General features: G+C 34.6%; 1 protein-coding gene across 20 annotated transcripts in view; it reads right to left on the bottom strand.

Annotated features, from left to right (window-relative positions):
* Positions 1–24,054, bottom strand: part of rg (rugose) — a 397,734-nt gene that overhangs the window by 308,055 nt on the left and 65,625 nt on the right. For 11 of the 20 annotated variants that reach the window (XM_053760671.2, XM_053760675.2, XM_053760676.2 and 8 more), the window contains exon 1: positions 13,258–13,356. The exons of 1 other annotated variant lie outside the window; for it this stretch is intronic. The gene's annotated coding sequence lies outside the window, so the exon portion shown is untranslated. Of the gene's footprint in view, positions 1–13,257; positions 13,357–24,054 lie in introns of those variants that run through there. 8 more of the 20 variants (XM_053760682.2, XM_053760686.2, XM_053760687.2 and 5 more) reach the window with 2 other exon arrangements.

Below are 24,054 nucleotides of genomic sequence, written 5' to 3'. Positions count from 1 at the left end.
TTGACAAAGCCATAGACATTCATCAGGATTTCCAAAAGGTAATCAAAGTCATACACATAATTATAAAACCTTTCCAGCTCTCCTTGTCGGATAGATATCTTCAAATCACGCTTATTGTTCGAAACGCAATAGCTCCATCACGGATACCAATAAAACCGAATCAATACTTCCAGCAGTGTCCGTTTTCCCGGTAATCTAAACTAAATCGGGTATTGTGCGGCTATCGCGACGGGAGATCGCGATAGGAAATACTTAGGGTTCGGCAAGGTCCGTGGTAGAGATTGCTGCTTTCTTTTCTATGATAAATGAGTAAGAATACAAGGAAAATACTCGGAATGGACCAACAAACGAGAGAAAAGTACAAAGAATATTTCTATCAACAAAAAAAAAACTCCGAAATTTTTTTGCTATTTCAGAAATAACAATTCAAAATCCCAAATGAAAATTTCCATATTCTAAAAAAGTTGTAACAATAATCGTCTTTCTGCTTGAATAGAATAGAATAGTCTTTAATAAAAGCACACACAAACGTACACATATATAAAAAAAGTTAAGGTACTCAGGGTTACGCTGAGCAACAATGCCCAGCACTGATTTTCAGTCGTCACCTATTGTGGGTGGCGCCACGGACAAAACCTTCAACTCAATATAATAATAATAAAAACAAACATAATTATCACATTACCATTTTCTTACTGTAGAAACGAATATTACTTAATATTAAATATTCATAGAAACGGTAAGAAAGTATTACCTAGAAATGAGTCAACGTCTCTAGGTTCCACAAACAGACAGGCTGTCAATTTGATTAAAATAAAATATCCTCAGGGTTAGCTGAAAGGTTAAATGGTTTCGACTACAAATATAATTCAAGTATCCCTCAAAATATCTTGCTCACGATTTTCTGATGGTTCGTTTAGAAATCATATTGTTAACATAACTTGTACAAGACTTGTCTTCAAATTACTATATTATCATTCAAGGATTCTTGATTTCCCGGACAAAAAATTTAGAAATTATATAAAAGAAGTACTTTGTAAAAAGGCATATTACAAGTCTGATGATTATGTGAACGACAATAATGTCTGGCCCAAGCGTGGTGCAGTATCCTCATAAGATATGTAATTGATTTATGACATTATCACGTACGTTCTGTACATTTAGCTTTTTATTTATATATATATATATATATATTTTGTGTGACAATTTTCAATAATTTTATTGGAAATACATATTTTATTTTATTTATTTATTCAAATTTTGACATTTTTAATAATGATGTAAATTCGTCCTCCTAATTTTTAATATATATATAAGACCTATATTTGTTAATTGACGTCCTTGGATAAAATGCTGCGGTGAAGTTTGTTGCGCCGCTTCTTCTTCACTTGCGCTTTGGAAGCCGGCAGTAGACTCAGTTTAAGTAATTTTTTTGACATCAATAAGTGATGTATGTAACATCCTAAATTGAATAAAGAAATTTGAATTTGAATCATTCACCGGTCTACCCTAGGGACATGAAATCATTTGATAAGAACTTAACGCTTGGCCAGTGGGCACCAACAATTCTAAACAGTTAGAAAGTCTTTAATATACGTTTATTCTAAAGACTACGACTGGTTTATATAGTTTCAAGGAAATCTGCTGCTTCTCATTAACGTTAGCCTTCTTATATTAGAAGTTAATACGCATGTGTAGGTGTTTGATAAATATCAGAATTCATTGTCATCGAGAGTAAAGCTCAAAAACAAGCAGCTTAATAATCATAGAAATGCTTGTTATTATTCTCTGAATCGCAATCGACACAGCCAGAATGTAATATTTTGATATTAACTTAGATTATGTTTCCACAGTTTTGTTCTTGTTATTTTTATGAGTTCATATTCTAATGAAGGTTGTAGTTTATTATTGTCAACGTTTTCTTTTCACGATGTCGTATTAAAAATCAAAAATATATCGAAACATATGTTATAACAAACTCACTAAACGGACTTAAATAATTTTAAAATTATTTGGATCTGGATAAACTTTTATGATCGAAAATTTGAAATCAAAGAAACAATAACAAAGTTAAGATTTAAATGCTATAAATCTATGAAGATCACGTTCTGGTCCGTATTTATTCTAATACCTCACGTTTTCAATACAGACCGCTTTTAAATCGCAGAAATTTTCAATCAGACCTTGTTCTTTGGATCTATTGTGCTTTATCACTGATGCAGGAGAATCTAAATTTCTTTGACAATGGTCGTTGAATAGGAAATTTTATGAGGACAATATGAATGTTGACTAAGCTCGATGCTGCTGTAGATTAGTATACTAATGCGGTGGGAATTCGAGGGCGTATTCATTCATTCACTACAATAATTAAAGCTGTGGAAACATAATCTAAGTTAATATCAAAACATTACATTCTGGATTGCGATGTGTCGATTGCGATTCAGAGAATAATAACAAGCATTTCTATGATTATTAAGCTGCTTGTTTTTGAACTTTACTCTCGAGATGGCAATGAACTCTGATATTTATCAAACACCTACAATGTGATAAATTAATGTTCATTCTGCACACATCTTCATAATCTAGTGTTCTTCGTGTGATAATTTAATATAATGTATAAACATTAAATATATTAGATTTCGGGACGAGAGATCGATTTCACAAAGACGTTTAAGGCCGAACCACAAATGCTATCTCCGCCCAGACTAAATAGAGATTTGACTCTCACCCACATTACTAATGGTGAATTAAATTGGATACCTACGTACGTCCTATAGGCATTTATTACGATGTAGATTCCATGGAAATAAATTGACGAGTACAATGGAATCAAAACTGTATTCATATCAAAGAATAAACTATCAATTATATAATTGATCATTAGGTTAAATTGTACCAAAAGCCTGTGGCTTTACTTTTACTGGTAAAACAGTACCTATTAGATAGCATCAAAGACTGAGCTTAGTAAAACAGTACAACATTCGAACTCAGATGCGCGGTCGGAATGTTCGGCCCCGGATTTGGTCCGGAGGAATCCGACTAGTTAGAGTTTGCGCCAGAACTGGACACAACTATTCCGATGCAATAATCTGCCTTTGATACAATAACAAGCGAAATCGCGTTTAATTCTAAGCCTGACCTGGTTAGCTGATAACTATAAACTAAAAATCATTTCAGTATTTATAAGAATTGAAATTTGCAACAGTAATTTTTCATAGAATTTTGTATTTACAGAAAAATTACGAAAGAATCAAGTTTCCTGTGAACATGGCAATTTGGTTAAAATGTCAACATCCCAACATAAGAAGTTAGCACATGTTACAAGTGCATACCTACAGCTTAAGATATGACGTTAGTTACTCTAATATAGAATGTAAAGTGAAAAATAATATCCCCAAATTATCAAATTTATTATCATTATAAAACAATATGCAAATACATGTGCACGAAATATTGGATTAACAAATAAATCAAGCCTCTTTGGGTACAACATTGACATAGTAATATCAACTAACAATAACGCGACACAAACTATATGCAAAACTAATGACAAACACAATAGTGCTAATCTGAAGGATCGCATGGAAACTAAAAGGATTAGGATAATGATCTACAAACTTCTATCTTCAAGCTAAGCTGAGTATTAGCATTGAGTGTCCTTTGGGCTTGGAGAGGCAATGTAGACAAATTGGTACATTTTGAATCTAACCAACATCAGTATATTCGTATAAACAGGCTAAAAAGTTTAAAATTTAAGCGCGCAGAGTCATAAATCAAAGCGAGAATGAAGTATCCAATCTAAGATCCAACGATTCCCATCTCATACTTATAGCTAGTAAAATTTATCAGAGACTCGATACTGTTTGTAAACCAGTTTATAAAACGCAATAAGAACTAATTAGGTACTATTGAGACACGGACACACATTAGAAAAACGTTAGTAGAATAGACACTTCGGAGAAAAGAAATAAAAACTTAATTCAAGTGTTCACTTAGTTAACTTTCCAACGGAACACAAAGATGACAAACATTTCTTAAGAAACTTCAAGACACACTGACGTCGCGCGTCGATGTCACAAATTCCCGTAAAAATATTGTGGGAAATCTGAAACCAATATACATCGATATTAACATATCCAAATGTTATATTCAACAAAACTAATTAGAAAACTTCAATTCTCATTCAATTTCATTCAATTATGACAAATGTGACTTTGTATATTTCTTCAAAATTTCCGAAGAATATTCTTATCGACGGAGTGTTTTTCAACTCTGTATATTCTCAACCATTATTTTTTTCCCTTCGTATCACAAAGCTCTGTCTGTGTGTCTGTCTGTGTTGACTTTCCTCCTATTCCTTCTTATTCAATGTATTACAGTAATCAAAATCGACCGAGATTTCTTCTTAAAAATATTATTATACCAATGTAGGGAGAACGAAAGCGAGTATGCGAATGTACATAATTGAACAATTTCAGACGTGAAATTCGTTTTCGCTGCGTACTTGTCAAATTCTTTAAGAATTATAGGGTGAACGTATGCTTTTGACAACCTCGGTGGCGCAGTGGTAAGGTTCTTGCCACTGAACCGAGAGGTCCCGGGTTCGATCCCCGGTCGGGTCATGATGGAAAATGATCTTTTTCTGATTGGCCCGGGTCTTGGATGTTTATTTATATATGTATTTATTATAAAATATAGTATCGTTGAGTTAGTATCCCATAACACAAGTCTCGAACTTACTTTGGGACTAGCTCAATCTGTGTGATTTGTCCCAATATATTTATTATTTATTATTATTTATTATGCTTTTAAAATTTATTATAGAATCGCAAACTTTTACATTTTCATTTGTGCGTAATGAATTTCGGAAATTCACAAGCAACATTTATCTGGAAGTCGCATCAGAATAAAGAATCCATTATTTTATGTTCACAGTGCAGCACATAATTATGAACTTTTCGAAATCGTTCTCTCTTAATTCAGTCAAATATTTAAGAATAAATGCCACAAGCTACGAGAACCACAGAAGACACAGAGTAACATAGAAATATTCCCTAAACTCTTTTCAAAAAGAATTTTGTGCCGCTGTCTGTTTCCCAACCCACATTTTCCGTCCGCCGCCGCTTTGAAGCTCCGTTTAGTTCCTGCCTTTAATTATGTGTTTCAGGGAACGGGGCCGAGTGAATGGCGCCCGGGAGTGAATGGAAAAGCTGATCGGTTCATTGAACGCCGCAAAGGCGTGCACTTTTGTCTATTTTTTCTAAGAAAAAATTAAATTGGGATCGGGAAAACAAACAAGTGCAATTTACTTCACTTATGTTCAAATTAATTTAAATTTTTACAGTACTATAGACGATTTTTACGACGAACAATTTATAATATATTATTATAGCCTGTGATGTTTAATACCTCGTATGTCTATCCTATCATCGACAATAGCCTGAAAAAATTTCGAGTCATGTGAAAACGACCGAAGCGTTAGGTAAGAAACGACATAAATAAAGCTAGACAAAGAAAGAGTCACTTGTCGAATAAGATAATAGACAAAATGTTGGAAATAAATACATAAACTAAGAGCTCAGAAACCAAGATAGTTCGTGTGACATTATGAAATGTGTTGATGTTTATGGTGAATTCAGTGTATTCCGAACTTTATATAGGTACACATTGTGTGGAGGTATACGCATAATACATATACGAGTGTAGCTTCCTTATCATCCGCGTAGCACTTCTGAGCGCGTTTATTTTTCGCAAGAGACCGTTTGCTATAAAGGCAATGGAGGAACTTGCACTATTTTACTTGAGAAACGAATATAAACATTTATATTCCGGCCGAAGAGACTTTATGGCACATAACAATGTTTATTTCTGAATATCTTCCTCTATTTTACATTCTGACTGAATAAATAATTGTGACTGCGAAAGAAACGTCTGTTTTGCTTGACAATATATACACATTTCCGAATAAGGTTAACCGCGAGTTGAATGAGAAAAGGCCTTATTATTTTCAAAGCTAATCCTACATCCCACCCCGTGTTGTTAACGTGTTTGTTTTACCACAGATATCGGATCGGTGTTCACGTTTTGTTCGCGTGACAGTCGCTCGCGCGCCGAAACCGTGTGTCACTCTCGGTCTCGGTAGTTCGCAATTATCTACTGAAATATTAACTCATACATTGAATTAAAAATCGTTTATTTTCCACAAACGCCAATACAATACAATACAATAGCGAGTATTATTATTGAGTGGACTGGAGCCTGAACCAGGTTAAACCTGTATATCAAGCGTCCAAGACACCCGCGCCCGGTTAGAGAAACTTATAATAGCTTCTAAAATGGGTATACATTATTGAGGTATTTCTGTAACTATTATTAGATGAATACGGTATCAATTATTAATGAAATTAAAAATATCAGATAATTTAACTAATATTCAAAATCACTGCAATTTCTTATATAGATATATGGATCTTCAGGACAAAAGTGATCAGAAGTTGCAAGTTGCAAGCAGCATACATATAAGAATCATGTATTTAAATAAAATATGAATGTGAAGTTAAAAATGCAGGTTTACATTGCGATTCCCGCCGAGTTCATCCGCACACGCCGACAATTTGTTAAATGTTTAACGGCCATTTTGACAAAACTATTTCCTTTTGTGAGAGCTATTTACTCACGTACCCACCAGCGAGAAGTTGGAAATATTTTATAAAATATTCCATGAGTATGAATCGTGAATGTTGCAGGTAAAATTTTAGTTTTTGAGGTTGTAAAAAAATTCGTGTTTAAAAGTCCAGTCCACATTTTTATAGTGCCCGCTGCAAATTATGTTATTCCATCAAACTTTATGTTGGTATAGATTTGGAATTGGCCTATTACAAATACTAGGTAACTTAGATCCCAGATTCTTCACTCATTCAGTCTTTTGGGTTTATCAAAAGACTAAACTTTCGATCATTCTATCTGAAAAATACAATTATAAAATTTTGTCTCGTCGACGTTCCCAAAACTACCTACGTCTTAAGGTGTACACCGCTTTGGGCTCACGATGATCTGTTATCTCGTATAGATGATTGTGTGAGGGGAGGTGTATCTGATATTCTAAATTGCCCCCTCAACAAAAGATGTTGGGCTCAAGCAACACTGCCCGTACGACATGGTGGTATTGGGATAAGAAAAATTCCCAGTGTAGCACTGCCGGCGTTCTTGTCCTCGGTTTATAGTACGCAAAACTTCATTGGTAACATTCTTGGCCCATCACTTTGTGATGCAGAGGTGGCATGCTTGGCTGAGGCTAGGAACGCCTGGTCCAGTGCAGTTGGACCGAATGTCGATATACCTTTGAATCTGGCCTCGCAGCGACAATGGGACGAGCCGCTTTGCTTGCTTGTCTAGGAAAACTTACTCGAGACTGCTGATTGTCCTGCGGAGCAGTCTCGTCTTTTGGCAAGCTGTGAGCCAGAGTCAGGTTTTTGGTTGAACGCTATTCCTTCAGCTAGTGCAGGTACACTACTGGACAAGACTGACTTTAGTCTGGCACTGGTGACTATTTTGGCCATCGTTTGAGTTTGGCCATACAAAGAGGAAATGTCGCCAGCCTTCTGGGAACTTTACCGCACGACGACGGCGATGTAGTGTCAATTTTTTTATTTAAATTAATTTAATATTTTTTATTTTAGTTTTAAGTTTTAATTTTTAACAAATAGCTTAAGTGTGTATATTTAACATAAATAAATAATAAAAATGTCTGAAAAATATTTTATAGAAACCTCATTGATGAATAAAATATCTAAATTGTAAAATCAACAAGGCCAGAACATACCCAATAGAAAATTTTATTGAGAGTTGAATTCAACCAACTTCTAGTCGCATGATACCCAGACTTGTTAGTTTGTCTGTTTGTTGTTTGTAGACTGGATTAGGCGTATTGATTGGGAGCGTCCGTTTAACTTTTGAGCATCTGAAACTTCACTAGTTAGATGGTTCGAGTTTCGTCGCTATTTAATTAGGACATTGAGGGATATCTCAATAACTAATTCAAATGGTTTCTTAAAGACATTTTGAAGTTTGTGAACTTTCAAATCCTCATTTTCTTTTCTGACGAATGTTATCAAAAACTCCCAAATCACTTTCGTTTCCTTAAACTGTGTGTTATATGGTATGTAAACTTCGTGTTTAGACACAATATAAGTTCATGACATAAAAAACTACAAAAAGACACAAAAAAATACGAAAAGACACAAAATAAATTCTATTATAAGAGCAGTGATAAAATATTCAGTTAAATTTCTCGAGAGTGAGCGAATTGCTACGCGCTATGTCGTAGCAGGAGCTACGAGCTACGAATCGCTACGGCGTAGATTGTCTTTTCATATCCGATCGAAATGACGAACGGCTCAATTCTTATGAAAAATATTATATATATATATTTTTCAATTTGCTCACTCTCGATAAATTTAACCAAATATTTTAACACTGCCCTGATAACAGAATTTATTTGTGTCTTTTCGTAATTTTTGTGTCTTTTTGTAGAATATACACAGTGAATTATTTGTCAAACTTTCATATAACATAAATAAATTCGTTACATAGACCAACTCCAACAGTGCTTAAAAGTTAATTAATATTTTCCCGAGATACGGACCTCGGCAGTATATAAAAGTTGTTGATAACTCTTTTTTGTTTTATTCGGGACCCCTGATATAATTAACGAGCGCAAACTTCTATTTTACGTATGAAATATGGACATGACAAAAAATAAAAATATTTTCTTTCGAATATAATCTCCACGATTAAGAAGGAATCTAATCTTTATATATTTATATATATATATATATATAATAATTTATATATATATATATATATAATCATTTATATATTTATATACTTATATATACATATATATATATATATATATATATATATATATATATATATATATATATATATATATATATATATATATATATATATATATATATATATATATATATATTTATATATATATATATATATATATATATAAATTTTATATATTTAGAAATCTGCTCAGCAGGTTCAACGAGCTTCACGTGTTGAGGACACGTTGAGCCTGGGAGTGGATTTCCGGTTGAAAATATTGAATTTTCATTATTATTATTATATTATTTTATCAAATTTAATTTAGTTTAATTCAATTTGTAATTTATAATTTGTAATCAATCAATCTATCTATGGACAAACGTCTGAAAATAAATAAATTTTATTTTATTTTATTTTTTTATTTTATTTAATTAACTTGAAAATGTTTCCTAAGTATGGAAGAATAAATAGAATAGAACAATGTTTTTTTAACAATAAAATACAAAAATCCGTAAATACATATTTCAAAGGGGAAATAAATATATGCTCGTACAGTTGGTAAAAAGGTTCAAAACTGATGCATGTGCTTGCGAGGTATCGCATTTCATTTGTCATTTTGAATGGAGTTGCTGAACTGACTTACGTTGCCTAGACTAGCAGGAGATGCCGGTTTTGTTTTTGGATCAATTGGAGAGTATAGAATTAATGTTTTTTCTTAATCTTACGAAGACACATTAATTTTAACATAAAATGGCGTTCCGTCATTATGTTCATTTGTGGTCTCGAATTTCGCGGACTAAATGTCTACTCCTAAAAGTGAGGTAAAGTTATAAAGACAATAATTGACTTGAGCAGTATCATTTTTTTCAATGATACGATCCCTATAGTACGAAAAAAATATTACCCGAACCCCGACCTCCCAGTTTAGAACACGTATATAAAAGAACTGAACAGTAATACATATACCTAATGTAGCGCGCCGATTGCCATTCTCATAATAGTATATTATACTATCAGCTGTTGACCGCGACTGCGCCCGCGGCAAAAAATAGCCTATGACGCTTTCCAAATCTCTAACTATCTCCACACCAAGAATCAATCCGTTGCTCTCTTTTGACATGAATAACGGACAAACAAACAAATACACATTCACATTTATAATATTAGTATAGCGAGATAATCCGTCAATTGTCACAAATTCGGTGACTTTACACGGTCTAGCATTATAATGTTACACGTCTTCGAGCTCCAAGCAACATGAATCAACTCCGACAGTACACTCACGCCTATTTGTCTTCGCTGCACTAAGAAGGCTGCATTTTATATTTCTTTCTGATTACACTCCTTGCTCGAGTTCATTTGATTATGTCGAAGCCTTGTTTGTCTTGTTCAAACTCCTTTGTGCATAAGAAACATTCCGAAGAATATAAGTTTGTGTTGAAAAAATAAGTTTTTGCAATTGTAAATTATTTCTTAGTGCTGACTTGAAAGTAGATTAGAGAGGAAAGACATTGCTATGTAGAGAGATCTTATGCTTCTAACATTTATTAGATGCTAGATATCGATTATCTGTTTATCTAATACATATTTCATTGTCTGTGCTTATATATAGCAATGTTAATTGATCATGATTGTGCGTTTAAATCTATCCATGACAGAAAACATTTTTAAAATTTTCTTTAATTTACGATTTTCCTTTAATTTCTATATTATAATTGCCATAAACAAAATAGATTTCTATGAAGTATCGCGTTGCACTCAACGCGTGTTTATTCACAACTCTTTTTGAATAAAGCTCTAATATTAGTATTAATTAAAGTCTGTGTTCATGACTTGGCATGAAAAGGCACTCACTATTAAATACGTCAACATAGAATTTCATACAGCAAGAATGTCGTGTATCTCGGTTACATTAGTTTTATTGCAGTCCTTATTACATTTGTACATCCAAGTCTATAAATGATACACTTATAAATTATATATAATTTCTCGATTTAGTTATTTCTCAAGTAAAAAGTCCCCGTTTAGGAACTACGACAATGTCACGGACAGACATACACATAGTCGTTAAACTCATGACACCCCTCAGGTTTGAGGAGCAAAAAACATATCATCTATCTCCCTCAGCAGCAGTCAGCAAACGAAGACAAAAGATACCGTTGATTGCCGGCCGCGAGACTGATGCGGCGCATCACTCTTGCAACGAATCGCAATTTAAGGCCATCCCGCGCCGAATTCAATTCCACTGACTAATGTCACGTCCATTGACCGAATGGACTGATGCTCTGATGGAATGAAATTAGACAAACCTGTTACAAGTTAAAAAATATATCGTCCTATTTGATAGTGAATACATAAAGCATTTTTTACTCTATGTGTCTTCCTGGCGTGTTCCCGGTTACATTTGGAGTTGTGAGTCCGCGAAGCCCGAGGTCATTGTAAAAAATAAAACCTAAGAAGATTTCGACTATGATTTTATTACCGGCGGCCTGTCTGATGTTTGGGACTAAATACGGTACGGTACGGTAATACCTATAGTTATATTGATAACCTTCGAAGTTAATGTGCGTTATTCAAAGGACTGACCATTCAAAGCATAGCTCTCCAATTTGAAGAAGAACCGCGTGGTTATCTGACAGACAGATCTGTGAATCTTATACTTCCATACATTTGTCCAAGTTACCAGGTACTCGTACGGTGTAACACGTACAACTGACCCCATTACTATCCTTTTTCAATTCTCCTCGACCCTCGGTTCGCCGGAAGTCATTACATTAAGTTTAACTGAGCGATACTAATTCCAAAACATATTAAAAGGTATATTACCAATGTACCTTACTGATTTACTTAAAATTTATATCCTCGTAAATATTTAAGTCCTTATGGTGATTGGCGATTATTATACTAATATGTATATATTATTTTGCCTGTTTCAACTGACTATGTAACTCGAATACTTGTAACATTTTTTATAGGTTTTGTAGATGTGTCTTGCTTGACCGATAGATAGAGCGTGCAATGGCCGGACACTAAAAATACAGAAAACAAACTAAATACTAATAACTTCGCTTGTTCAGATTTGTTTAAACGTGGAAGGAAACTAAAATTCAAAACGATACTAAATGATTTAAAAGCATCCGATTGCTGCAAACAAGATGCAGAGTAAAATAGAACACGCAATATCGATTACCGAAGTTATTGGAATGGAAATGATATTCATGAGAAATAAGAGTTTCCAGGAAATATCCGAGCGACGTGTTCAAAGTATTATAGTGATTGACAGACAGACAGATTTGAGTCGGGTCTCTCGCCAATGTCCCGATAAGTGTGATAAGAATGAAGTCTATGATTGGAGTTTACAAGTTTTTACATAAATCCTAGCCAGTAATGCAACATTACGGGGAAATTTCGTGGTTCGATAAAAATACCCTAGTGATTTATTATAACTGGATATCAAATCAAAGACCAGTAAATGCATTATGAAATTTCATCCAAACATTCTGTTATAATATTGGTATGATTTAATTTACATCAATGATCAGTGTAGGATGGCGTTAAGCGAAATGCAGGCGTTGTCTGTATGAGTATGTATTTATATACAACAGCATTTATTTATTTGTGCTTCCGATTGGCATAAACTTAGTAGATAAACATAGACAAACATCTATGAAATCTTAACGAAATATATGCGAGATGAGAATCAAACCAAAGAAAGACATGCAGTGCAGTGGAAATGCGAACCACTGTGCCGTGAGGCCGACAACAGGAGAGGTCAACAACCACAACAATCTATTCGTTAAAAACAAATAAGTACATATTACTGCAGATGTCAGGCGAAAACGTTATTCCACGGATTTATCTCAAATGCACAACACAATGCAAGTAATTTGAATGTATACGTATGTATACATATGTGTGTACGGCACAAATAAACGCCTATTTGTTGCCACAGCCATTTATCTCAATAAAGAATGTAAATAACAAGGGACAACTGAGGGAATCCTACCGAGGGAGCAGATTATGTGTAGATTTAAGATCTATATCGCTTTGTTTTACGCATTGGAATAAATTGTGAGTGACGTACCCTACGAGATAAGCTAAAACAGCTTTCTTGTAGCTTGTCATGGGTAGATTTAAGATCTATCCTTTTAATTTTACGTATTGCAATATGTGATGTACCCTAAGAACAGCTTGCGTGTAGCTCGTGCAAGAACATGGCTTATCAAGAATAGAATACAAACAGCTTAAAAATCCTATTTGTAGTCTATAAATTATTGATCTCCAATATTTAGAGAACGGCAATCCCTTGACACAGGGATATCATAACCAATTGGACGTATTAGGACTATTGACGTCCGAATCCGCGCACGTATTCCATTTGAAAAATGTACACCACTGATGCTTCGTTCAACGCACCACTTGTATTTCATGCGATCCTGGTATCCGTAGCGCACATGACGCTGTTTTTCACGAAAGATCCGCCTACAGACGCGTTCGGGCGCCAGGGCGGGCGGCCGATCACTGAGAGGCCCGGGCACCCCTCAACCCCGCCCAGCATCCCCCGCAACAGAAACTCTCAATTATTTTATTGGGAAAGCTAATGAGACGGGAACCATCCAGTGGATTGTTGTCCGATATTCCCATGGTTACATCTAAAAATAAAACAATGATAGGCTTAATTGGTAATCTATGACGTATTTGTGTCTATCAGGGTTTGGGACTTTAGCTTCAGATCACAGAGGTAGGGAGATACACGTAGTCCGGTAAAATTAATTCGCAAACGTAAAAAACAAAGACGAATGTATGTTATTAATATATGATATTGCTTTTATTTAACCAGGCAGAGCTTTATTTTAAAAAACTAATTAAAAGAGCTCGTGTAATTTATTTGTTTTGTTAAACGCGTTCAATTATATTTTACTGCAATCGAGAGAAACCTCTCTGGCATTTGTGTTAGAGTTCTTATTACCGCCATCTATACATGAACGAATTCGCGGAAACTCTTCATCTATGACATCTTTTTTCGGTCTTTCCTTGATCTCAGATTCGGATCTCCTGAAGAAACAATTCGAAAAATCTTCAAGTAATCTAACCGCAGTATGTCATGTCAAATAGCAGGCTGTAAACAATACCAAGATATGGAATAATTTATATAAAACGATCCGTTGTTTTTTGGTGACCTTTGGCTTTGAGAACCAATGTCTAATCAAATACACGAAGATTGATCTGAAACGAAGTAGACGTTGTTTATCGTCGGGACGTAATGCGATTTGAATAATTCATGTTCGACATCAAACACATCATACATACATTACGGCTAGTACAAGAGCTCAAAGCATAATTCTTTCCCAAACGGTGTGTATACGATCGTGGTAGAGTAAAGCGGTTATGGAAATTAAAGCTAAGACCCAAAGTACCGAATCACAAACCAGAACAGATATCAGAAATTTCATCCACCGAAGATTTTCTACAATTTTTAATTGGTGTATCCAAAATAAAGAATTATTTATTTATTATTACTAGCGACCTGGCCCGGGATCACACGGGGTCAGGTCATTTATGAATGTATAATCCTTGGGAATAAATTGTCTAAATAAATGAAACAAAGTTTAAGCGAAAAAATGAAAGTAGGTTAAAAAAAGGAGGAAGCTTAGAAACAAACACGCTGAGGGCGACTTTGTTTTATTTTATATTATAATACAGTAGCAGTCAGAAGAGACGAACTGTTTTCTGTGACAAAAGGCATTGAGATCTCTGACTACGGGCTTCGTGGGATAAAGTGTCGCAAGGTTGGGGCGAGCTGACTCCGGAGGACGAACTGTTGAAGGTGAGAATATTGAAGGTTCTTCACGATGTAATCTCTATCGGATGACATAGTTACGTGTTTCTGAGTCAACATCAAGTGATTCTAGGCCAACGGGCTAGGCTTTTAAATATTCTATTTTTTCTTTTTAAGTCGAATAAGTACAATTACTTATGATCCGCAGCAGAGGTGTACCTGTACTGTAGTACCATGTAAGGTACTGTAGTACCTTATTACTACCATTTCCTAACAGTAGGTGTATTTGGTATCTCTGTAGATCCCTCACGCGAAAACAAATATTTTGGCATTCTGTTTATTTACGTCAGTGAATTCAGGAATTCGGTATTTAACATTATAATTAACTGTTTGTCTTAAAAACAATGAATACAATTTTGTATGTTAAACATACACTAAAGTAATCATGTGGCTAGATTCTGCGTATTTGTATTACAAATACATAGATTATTACTATTCGGTCCACAGTTTATGTCATGAAAGATTCATCTTTCATTTGGATTTGGTTTTACTGGTTCATATTTCAATATGAACCAGTTTAACCAAATCCGGTTTAATATTGAGGTAACGTAGATGTAAAACGTTTCTATTTAAGAGTCAAAAAGCAAAAAAAAAGGGATTTTGTCATGTCATTAAGATGTCTCAAGACCTATGGGCAAAACAAGTAACAGTAAATGATAAGATCAAAGTTGATTTATAGCAAGCAGAGCCGGTGTCCAATCCAATGTTTAAGTAAGTTCTTGTGGCTGAGAATCGTCTCAGCAACAAAAACATATTTCAATGTCTACCGAGACAATGGTGAAAGTCGCTCAAGTATTCTGAACTTTAAAAATAATAGTATTGGTTCCTTGAATTCAGCAACTATATCCAAAAATATTAGAATATAAATTTGTTGGTTTTTTTCTGCAACTAGTTGTTGCTAGTAAAGACCAAATTTTCCGAATAAAAAAATAAAATAAAGTTTAAATCTATAAAAACTTTTTAATAAACGGACAGTTTCTAATATGATAGACAGAAATAGCAAAAATGTTGGCCGCAGCTGCCGGCACGAACATAAAATTTCTTAAGAATTTAATATCTGCGAGTTTGCTCGAGAAAATAAAAGATTTACACCAACTGTTTGGAGATAGCAGAGTTTTTGAAATAGCCAGCTTAAGAGTTGGGGGATTCCGACGTTGTTCAAACTTGAAGAATGTTGTTTCGTTTAAAAGTACTTCGTTCAAGAAGTAAACCTGCTTGATTTTCACCGGTTCAGATTACGTATAAAACTATTTTAGTAGTTACATTTTGCCTATTCGTCAGAGTGAGGGATTAGATGGAACGTTTCAGTTTTTTACTGTAAAATATAATATTTCGATGACAAAATATTATTTGATGGATCTTCACAGACTACAGTAAAGTTGCGACAGAGATACGGCGAGATAGCTATCATATTACGAATGTGATGCGGGCTCGTAACAAATGAAGCATCGGACAACCGAAACAAAACATCCAGTGTGCAGTCGTGCCCTCTAGATTATTATTTCACTAATATTAGAAATGCGAAAGTTTATTTTAATGTTAGTTACTTCTCCATGCTTACATTATACTGGACAATTTGGCAAATATGCAGAAAATTAAGTTGAGTTTATTGTTCAGTATTCTCGTTAGAAAGTTATAGAAAGCAATAAATATATATTTATCTTTCATCTTTATCTTTTTATAATGATAAACCGCAGCTAGTTTTAAATTAGTGGCAACATGATCGATCAATTTACTTTAATCCTTGAATAAATCAGATAGTTACTGTTATTGTTTTCTATATCAAATGGTTGAATTTGGCATTGGATAGAACGCGCGGCTTGTAAGGTTGCTTTGCCCAGCAGTGGGTCGGAATTTATTATTAATTTATTTGTTTATTGTTCATCAATGCAATAGACATTCTTGGAAAAAGTAAGGGGAGGCCTTTGCCCAGCAGTGGGACAAAACAGACCAGAATATGAAAATAAAAAATAGACATTCGTCAATAATTGTGTCAGTTATGTTACGAGTCGACCTTTGTTGTACATTATAACATAAACTTATGCATTGCGTACTAAGCACACAGTGAGTCGCGAGCCATATCTCTGTTACTGACCATCGTTTGTGACTTTCGGTACAGTGACTGATGTTAGGACCAAGGATACGTGACGAGGTGTGAATATACGATATCGATTGTGGGTGTCGTTCAGGACAATCCTATTTACTGCTGGGTATATGGACGATCCTTATGTGATGGAACACATGTCTTTTTACGCATTTTAAATGGCGAAAGATCAGAGGATCCATGTTCATCATCAGAGACATGAGAAGTCATTTTAATAACAATCTTAACGACAGCAAGACTTCTGCTTTAACTTTAACAAGACTTCTGCATTAATATTGTAATAAAATAATATTTTAAAATAGGCCCAAATTGGAACGTAGGTGTTAAACAAAAATTTAGGTTCGTCGAAATTGAGGGTAAGCCGCTTAGTAGTACATATACACTGTACAAAACGTTCTTCAAACACTGTCATAATCGAATTGTTAAGACCGTTAATGATTACTGCACACAAAGACACACACAATTGTATTGAACAATAAATTACTGAGTACAATTATATTACATCTGAATCCAGTTCGTAACAATGCATTTTAAGATGGTATTACAGCTGCTTTGACTAAACCCAGTTCTCAAGTGTATATCAAATTCATCTCCAAACTGGCATTGCATTTCGCAGAATATTGTCAATGGAATATTCTGGTTGCGACGAGTTCCCTGCGCTTCGTAACTGTTCCAGGAATTGTTGATGCGTTCACGCTGTTTTGTACGTAACTGCAGAATGTACTTCATTACCATATATTCTTCAGGGTTACGAAATGTTTTCACGTTACGTTATTAATGCTTAAGTCCAAGCCGTAAGCGAGAGTGCGGAGTGCGTCGAGGGTAAAATGTCGCTTTACTATCGTATACTTGATTGACGACCTCGGTGGCGCAGTGGTAAAGTGCTTGCCTCTGAACCGAGAGCTCCCGGGTTCGATCCCCGGTCGGGTCATGATGGAAAATGATCTTTTTCTGATTAGCCCGGGTCTTGGATGTTTATCTATATATGTATTTGTTATAAAATATAGTATCGTTGAATTAGTATCCCATAACACAAGTCTAGAACTTACTTTAGGGCTAGCTTAATCTATGTAATTTGTCCTAATATATTTATTTATACTCTAATTTTCATTTCAATTGGGTGGAAATTCCCAACCCTATCCTAACTTCCTAATATTGTAAATGCGAAAGTAAGTTTATTTGTTTGTTACCTCTTCAAGCTCTATTTACTCAATCAATCTTCTTGAAATTTGTATACATGTAAGAACGAGGAGAAGGACATAGGGTACATTTCATTCCGGAAAATAAACGCGAGCGAAGCCGCGGGCAAAAGCTATAAATAAGCATGTTTATCTTGAGAAATTAAATTACTGGCCACTTTTAAGTTGATAAGACAAAATTTATTTTACTTTATCTCTAGAGCTTAAAATCTAATTTACATTATGATTGGATGTAAGCTTAGGTAGCTTACATCCAATCATAATGTCAAACTTTACGAGCATGAGAAGTGAAAATTGATTCCAACACAAACTTCAAGATTTTGTCGTCAATGAACATTTAATTCACGATTAATGAAATGCTTGATTTTACTCTTCCTTTTTAAAGAGAGCAAATTCACATCACAAAATATTGACATAATTATGTACCAGCAAATCATAAACGTGTAAGAGGTTACATCTCCAGCCGCCCATGCATTCTGCGCAGCCATGTGCACAGACTTGAGGGGCTTATCCTTCGATAGGCTTACCTTTGTCACCCACGAACACTGATACGGGAACAACCTTTACGTGCATGACTGGAGGCGCCTTCGATTCGCATTTCTATATCCTATGAGCTGAAAAGACGGCCTTTTGGTGAATGTGAAGATTTTATTTCGCATTTTTGATAATGTTTTCCAAACGAGCACGTATGGCTTGCGATTTAAGAACTGCCTGTAGAATGGGAAAATTTTTCAAAGTAGATCGTTTGAGTAGTTTAACCTCATTCTAAAGAATATTCATTGGAAACGTATATTCAACTTGTTAAGAGATAAGACATTTGTTCCGAAGTGTATTGTGGGTTAAGGGTAGGAATAATAAGAATAATGAATTTCCGAAGCACGGATATCGGATTTGAAGCCCAGGACGAAAGAAGCATGGCTGGTAACAAACAGTTTAATATTAGACACAGAGCTTACAGAGCATAGAACTTGGGTATTTGCCATTGGGGTTGACACAAAGGAGGAATTTAAGCTGAGCTTCAAACAAAACACTTAGAACGTAGATCTACTGAGTACTTTGCGTTAGGTTCCACTATTTCAGTAAGTTAATGGATATTTCGCTCCTAAACAGATATACTGTCAGCCACAATCAACCACAACTTGTTTGAGTATTGTTGCGCACGTAGCAGATTCATTAGTAATTTCATAATATTACTGAAATGAATTAATAGCACCTATTTTATCTTAGAGTATCGACTCGTCTTTGTATCATAGTAAGTAATTAAATTAATAATATAATTTAGTTTACTAATATAATGTTTTATATGTAAATTACTTAATATTGCAAAGTTGCCTTGTAAGTTTAAACAAAAGGCAACTTTGAAATATTCTTCACAAATACAGCGTTTCACACTTCACTGACGAAACAAAAAGATCGCAAACTGAATAATTGAATCTCTATGACAACGGCGTAAAATACAATGTCGAGAAGTTTATTGTATCGAAAATGAGAATAGGGTTACCGCAAGACCCGACATATAATATACCTGTAAACGGTTATCGAAGTCGACAGTTATAACTAATAACGGTTAATCAGTGAAGCACTCTGAAATTTTCTTGAACGACTATTAACTGTTGTAAGTTCGCTTTAATTAAATTTGGACAAGACAGCCAAGTTGAACAGGACAAAAAGAAACTGTCGATTAAATATTCAGGGCTGTTCGCGAGAGGATAAAGACGTCGCTTTGAGTGAATATCGACTATTATCTAAATATTCTGGTTGCTGCTGTAGGCTTTTAAAAATATGAATAGGTAGGTGAAGCAAAACATTGTGAGAAACATGCAGTCTGCGATGACTTAGCAGCTAGTGTGTGAAATGGAGAAGGCAATTGTAAACCATTATTATAATACTTATTGCCCAAAAAGTCGCCATCGTCGTAGCGGGTGACGCAAGCTTAATATGCTAATCAAACCAAAAACACAGCACGCAAGCTCGTAATCGATCATATGAAAAGCACTTCGACCATTGAATCACAGCCGAAGTTTATAACGGATTGTTTCAATACCAGCGTTAATATTTCACAGAAATCGCACAAGGATGCGGACGCCATGAGAGTGGCAGGATGCAATCGGGACATCTATTTCAAACGACAAACGCTGATAAACGATGAGTGTTGTACAGACCTAATATCATATAGACAATCAATATAAATTTCAAGTAAAAATAAAGAAAAAAACATAAACCTTTTTGTACTTACATTATCTTTTAACATATAAAATGCCTTACAATTACTTAATTATAAAAGTCATATAATTATAGATGTATAGTGTCGCGGACTTGTTTATGGATCTCCTGAAAACCTATATTTTTGTGGTACATTATATGCGTATCGTACATACCTTTTAAATTTCATCAAAATCGGACCAACGGTTCGAAAATTATCGCGTAACAAACAAACAAACAAACAAACAAACAAACAAACAAACAAACAAACAAACAAACAAACAAACAAACAAACAAACAAACAAACAAACAAACAAACAAACAAACAAACAAACAAACAAACAAACAAACAAACAAACAAACAAACAAACAAACAAACAAACAAACAAACAAACAAACAAACAAACAAACAAACAAACAAACAAACAAACAAAAAAACAAACAAAAATTGTATTTTTGCCTTATCTATATTATAAAAAATATCTACCAATACAAAGGTAAAATGTCAAAATGCAAAATGTCAGCGAAATGTCAGCGAGGCACAAATTCATATATTGAATTTGGAGCATTCACAAATACTAATGGAATTAGTGCCTTGCGCTCGCTACTCTCTAGTTTCTGTCGAATTAGCTACGTATTTGTACTGTAACTGTGCTTTTGACTAAAACCCAACTCTTATAGAACTCCAATTGAAAACATACAAAACATAGTAAACGAATTACTAAAATATTTTGTTTTAATAGAAACGCATATCGTCCACATTTCAGCGTTATTCTTCTCACTGCTGAACATAGGCTTCTTCTCCAGAGAAGGCTGGAGTAATTACGGAGAGTAACTGTAGTGGTTATATGATAGGATAAAAAACGAATTGTTACAAACATTTACCGTGCGCGAAATTCACCCATTAGTTAACCCATTCCCGTCTTCGTAAACATGCTTTTAGATATACGATCGTATCGGTCGCGTATATGGCTCCTCTGTAGCAGTTCTAGTGGTTTCTCAATTGTAACACTGTTTATTTGTATTTAAGCTGAATACACTGCAGGGGAAACTTGCTTTACGATAATATTACTCAAAAGTTCAACAGATGCAGGAATTCTCACGCTAAAGTTAGCTTTATAATATTTTTTAAAGGTCTTAGTATATATTCCACAAGATAACGATTGTTTTAATGTTGCTAAGATTTAAGAAACCGAAAACATCTAAAAATCAATAATACTGGTTTTAACAATACAAGTTTATTTGTTAGACAAATTAAACAACCTCCGACTTTCAATATTCACTTCGCTACAACTTTTGAACGGTTAAACCGATTTTGGTCAAGCATATCTAAGAACCACCGCAAAAAAGATAACTATGAAATAAAAAAACCACATCCAAATCATTCACCCGTTGATGAGCTATGGTGCCACGTACACAGACACACACACTTAGTAGTCAAACTTACAACACCCCACTTTTTGCGTCGGGGGTTAAAAATGTTTTCAGACCAGGCTTGGACGAATAAATATTGTCCTTACTAGTGATTGTGTTTGTCATTCTAATTACTCTTAAACAAGTTAATGTTTAAGTAAGCCTTAAGTAAGTCCACATATAATCTTTAGCTTCATCAAGACCGCCTCAGGCGCAAACTACATCTGGAGAACAGTCGTTATGCCAAAACTTTAGTTCTATTCATTAGTTATTCTGCGCTCCTGTGCCAATGGCCGGTGCTTAGCGCGCTTCTTGCTGTCTCTGAACTGCTACAGAGATTATGGAGACTTTTTGATTGAACCTGGAGAAGGCATTTACATGATGATGGCAGGAAAGCAGGCAATAAAATAGACGTGATCTTTAGATTCTTTAGAGGAACTTACCTGAAACATAAGAAAAATATGTTTGTAAAAATATTGCGTGGCCAATAGTTCCAAACATATTTTACTTCATAAAAAGTCGGAAAGTATGTACCTACATGTTGTGAGTTGTATGGAATGTTGTAGAGAATGCCATAAAGAGTGAATTCCACCTTTTGTAAATTTTTTTTAGGAGTTAAGGCCATATTAGTTTTAATTATTAAATAGAAATATAAATGAACTTTCGATGTACATTTGCTATTCTGTATGTACCAAATTTACGGATGTGGACTCAGCTGATCAGAGATCTCCTAATACTCTAGTCGAGCCCGCGCGGCTCCTTACAAAGGTCTTCAATCCACTTACCCCTCCCGCCGAGGACTACTACAAAGTATCGATAATGTATTTATCAGTCCCTTTCGCCGATCGAGTTAAATACATTACTCATCCTTTTATAACGACATCGGACTACACGCCAAGTAGTGAGAGGCGTGGCTACGCCCGTGTAACAAAGCAGGATTTGAGAAACGGTCTTATTTCGACTTCGAGCACTGATATCAGAATTTCTCAAATTAAAAGACCAAAGAACAGTTGATCAAAAATGAACCAAAAACAATCATAGGATATGGCGTTCAATAGATAAAACGAAATTAGACTTTATGCCGATATTCTATGGCAAACGATTTTCTAATAATGGAATAATTACATTAGATAACCTTCAAAATTGGAATGATAAACTTGTCGAATTCAATTTCGCTTACAATGGCACGTTATGTCGGAAACGAAAGCATCACAAAAGGTGGCGCAAGTCATGAGCAGATGGAATGATAGAAAACAGATCTCTTAGTGGATTTGATTGCAAGTCAAATATAATGTGTCTTTCCAGTTCATTCGGGGCTGTGATGCCAAGGGACAGCAAAAAAAAACTTAAAATATTGAAGATACGGCTTTGATGGAACATTTTTAAGTTTTATTAGGTAATAAACAATCAATCAAACAAATTTAATAGGTATTTCATAATAAACATGTTTAATTTAACTTTTTTTAGTTACAAAAATTAAAAAAGTATAGACGAGAGTTGACTTCGTCAGTTTTTGGATTAGGAAAGAAATATAACACCCGCTTTAGCTTCTGCATTATACCAACGACGGCCGCTCGTCCGAAGTCACCGAAAGCGAGCAAACTTAAATTGGATCCCAAATCCGCGGCTCCACCTCGCGAAAAACTGTACAATTAATGCAGCGAGAAAATTAGCTATCGATCCGGGTGGACTGGTCAACTTGTTGATAACCCTGATCACATTGAGATACTCGTATGGTGAAACATCTTACTAAACTGATTAGAATGTAGTAGACTAGTAGTTCTTCTGAATGCACGAAACCCAAATCGTTATATAAAGAATTGCTTATCTTTTATATTCCAGGACGACAGGCGCCTTATTCATATTAATGGAATTCTTAATGCATGAATAAAATATCAGAGATTAATTATTAAAGTTCGTAATAATGGACCAGTTTTGAAATAATATTTGCTTAAAATGTTAAGTATCTGCGAATCCATTTCCATATTTCTTAAATCTGAATTCGGGGAAAGATGTTGATTTTGATATTAGTGCGAATAGCTTTTGCTCCAGGCTTCACCCACCTAAAATATATTTTTACATCCCTTTAAAAATTCTATTTTAAGAAGAAAATACATAAGATTCTAGTTAAGTTTCACTTTGGAATTTTTTACTTTTTCTTGTCAGAAATAAGCTAGCATAACTTGGCAATACTTCAGTGTAATCTCTGAGTTTCGCGCGACAAAAGAATTACCTGCAACTGGGGCGCGTGATCAAAGGAGGCACGCGCTCACCTCCTGCCGTGTTCTGAATGCCTAGTACCAGGGTATTGTTATGTGAACTTTGCATGTGGGTCACACTGCATTTTGGGTTTAGCCTGGAATGCGTATAACTGTTGTTTTTAAGCTGACCAGACTGAGCTAAGCTCAAAAGTATTTGGGGATGGGATTTGTCAACTGAAAGGTAGACTTTTATTA

This window comes from Plodia interpunctella, chromosome 20, assembly GCF_027563975.2.
Source record: "Plodia interpunctella isolate USDA-ARS_2022_Savannah chromosome 20, ilPloInte3.2, whole genome shotgun sequence".
Classification (NCBI taxonomy): Eukaryota; Metazoa; Arthropoda; class Insecta; order Lepidoptera; family Pyralidae; genus Plodia; species Plodia interpunctella.
Note: the sequence above shows the minus strand (reverse complement) of the source record. Positions and strands in the feature narration are given on the sequence as shown.